The 3173-nt window shown below is 41.9% G+C and overlaps 1 pseudogene; it reads right to left on the bottom strand.

The window, feature by feature from the left end:
- Positions 1 to 637: 637 nt before the first annotated feature.
- Positions 638 to 2871, bottom strand: LOC136218403 (cytochrome P450 78A7-like; annotated as a pseudogene).
- Between the last annotated feature and the right edge of the window lie 302 nt (positions 2872 to 3173).

The following is a 3173-nucleotide window of genomic DNA, read 5'->3' as shown; positions in this document are numbered from 1 at the left end:
GACTCGAGGATTACAGACTACTCCCAGGTTTGAAGCTAAATAATAGTCTAAAGCCATATCTAACCAGCCATTTGGATGCAGCTGGCAGACAGTGATCCCAAAATACTCCAGGATATCTGCCATCATCTTAGGAAGACGGAACCCTCTCTCCACATGACAACTATATACAGACAGGTATCCTACGGGCGGACAGGCGGGTCGCTGGTGTGCAGCCGCCAACTCAGTCTCGTAATCCTTGATCCACGGATAACGATTCGCCAAATCTGCTAGATTCGCGGCGCTCATATGAGACGGAGTAGACTCTGCCCGAGGCGCTTTTTTCCTAATCGGAGTCGAGGAAGAAGCCTCCATTCCGGAAAATCTCCTAGAATCTATCGTCGAAGCAATATGAGTCACGGCGGTGGGAAAATTTCGAGTCCTAACCAAACGAGTTCGACGATTCCTACTCTCCCTCATCGTGTTACACAACTCGGTAAAATCACAGCTAGGCATACTTTCAGAAGAACTAAAACTCTCGGAAGAAGTGGTCCAGCAAATTAAAGTTTCGGAGGAAGTGGTGGTCAGATTAAAGAGTTTAGTAGTAGACCCAGAAGAAGAACTCATAAAAAAACCTAGAAAACAAGACGAGAAGATTCACTTACATGAGAATAGGAAGCTTTGAAGATTCTTGATGCCGGAAAATGCTCTGAAGAAACTCGAACAAAATGAGAGGAAAATAGCAAATGAATCGGAAAAAGAAGAGAGAGGTTGAAGAAGGTATCACCTCTTACCTCGAGCAGCGCGCCTAGGACACCTGTCGCTCGATGAATGGCCTGGAACAGAGTGACCATAAATGTGATTCATCATGACGGCATGCAAGGAAGTGCAAAAGACCTAAAGGACTTTAACAGAACTTTAGGGGGGGGGGGCTTCTGATAACATCAAGATATTATCCATGGGATCAAAAAGGATATTTACCAAAACGGGAGTGTATTGGGACGCCCAGGGAAGCAATGGCGTATCAAGCAAGTCATCCAAATGGCAGATCACCTAGACTCTGCCACACACGATCCGTAGTCAAATCTACGTGAGACCCGCCATCATGCCTTGATCCGCCCACCGAACGGTTGAGCCGATTCCCAATAAAAGGCAATTAATGGAACGTTAATGAGCCAACGGCCACACTTAAAGGAGATCCATAACCGCCATTAATAAGGCATTAATGGAGACTTTCTGGTTACAGGGAGTTACGATCACATGACTATAAATAGCTTGCATCACAAGCTATTGAGGTACACATTCACATTCTCACTCTAGACCCTTCTCTTGTCAATAGAGTTTATTCATATTCACATACTGACTTTGGCATCGGAGGTTCCCCCCCGTCGAACCCAACGACGCCCCTCACAGGGAAGGAATCCGATCAGAAGTTCATCGCCAGTTATCAATAGTTATATATAAAATTAATCTTATATAATTTCCTTTGTATAAATAAAATAAAGACAAAGGGTGATTTTGGAAGAAAAAGGGGTAAATTACATATGTGGTGTACAACCTTTACCCCAAATCACACTTTGGTGTACAACCAAAATTTTGTCACACTAAACCGTACAAGCTTCAGGTGACCTCCCACTAAAGTGTACAACCGGTTTTTATGACCGGTGAACGCTGGTCAACTATGCCACATCAGCATTTTTAATTGTAGAATTAAAAAAAGTGGGACCCACTCTTTATGAAATGACTAAAATATCCTCATTTTCTTCCTTCAACTCCTCTCTCCCATTTCTCTCTCTCCTCTCTTCAACCCATCTCTCCTATTTATCTCTCTAAGCCTTCTCAAACTTCCATTATATTTGAAAAAAAAGAGTTTTAGCATATTGTTCCATAATGCATAATATATAATCGAAAATGCCAAATTAAGACAACTCAAAGGACCAAAATGAATTTATTTAGAAATAATAAAAGACGTACCCAAATGACAGCCATCATATCATCTTCTTGAATCTTCTCATCTCCTTCCAAAGAAAGCAAGACATCCACAAAATCAGAGTTATGAACAATCTCCTTAGGCTTTTCACTAATTTTATGTTCATGAATGATCTGCTTCACTGATTTCTTAACACGTGGAACAAGAGCAGAACAACGTTGTTGAATTCTAAAAGGATCATAAAAATAACACATCCATGGTAGAAAATCAGACCAATTAAAAGCACCAAAGCAGCTCAAACCCCTCATTAACAAGTTCCTTCAACTCAGCTTCCATATTAGCTTCTCCAAGCTCATATCTTTTCCCAAAAACAGTCCCCATTATGTTATTAAGTGACGCATTCTGGAGATGCTTCCGAAGATAAACAACTCCATTAATTAAATTTTCATTTCTTATATCACTCAACATTTTTATCACAGTCAAGCTGCCTTAACGGCTCGTAAGCCGCAATTTGTTTGGGGGAGAATAAATGAGTGGAAGCAATTCTTCGGAGATTCCTCCAATACGCACCGTTTGGAGCGAACCCGATGGCTCGGCTAAACATGAGAGATTTAGCCGACTGTTTAATGGGTCGGTCAGCGAAATGAGGAGAGGTTAAGATTTCTTTAGCAAATGTGAGGATTGCAAGTGAGGATAGCAGGAGTGGAGCCTAAGTTGAAAGCCATTAAGTTAGTGGCGGAGAGAGATGAAGCGATTGAAGAAAGTGTACGGTGAGGTAATCTGTGGCTTACAGTGAATAAACTACCGATAAAAGAAAGGCCTTTTGGACCGGGAATAGGGACGGTTCCGATGTGGTTCCGGCCGTTTTTCCAGGCATGGCCGCCGGGTGAGAAAGCCCAAGTTACGAAGGTTATGACTGAGAAAGTGATAAAGACAAATAGGAGGAAGAAATGGTTTAAGAGGTTTAGAGAGATAAATGGGAGAGAGGGGTTGAAGAGAGGAGAGAGAGAAATGGGAGGGAGGGGTTGAAGGAAGAAGATGAGGATATTTTAGTCATTTCATAAAGAGTGGATCCCACTTCTTTTAATTCTATAATTAAAAATGCTGATGTGGCATAGTTGATCAGCGTTGACCGGTCATAAAAACTGGCTGTACACTTTAGTGGGAGGTCACCTGAAGCTCGTACGGTATAGTGTGACAAAATTTTGGTTGTACACCAAAGTGTGATTTGGGGTAAAGGTTGTACACAACGTATGTAATTTACCCG

Source organism: Euphorbia lathyris, chromosome 1 (genome assembly GCF_963576675.1).
Source record: "Euphorbia lathyris chromosome 1, ddEupLath1.1, whole genome shotgun sequence".
Taxonomy (NCBI): Eukaryota; Viridiplantae; Streptophyta; class Magnoliopsida; order Malpighiales; family Euphorbiaceae; genus Euphorbia; species Euphorbia lathyris.
The sequence above is the reverse complement of the archived record's forward strand: the minus strand, read 5'-3'. Positions and strand labels throughout refer to the sequence as shown.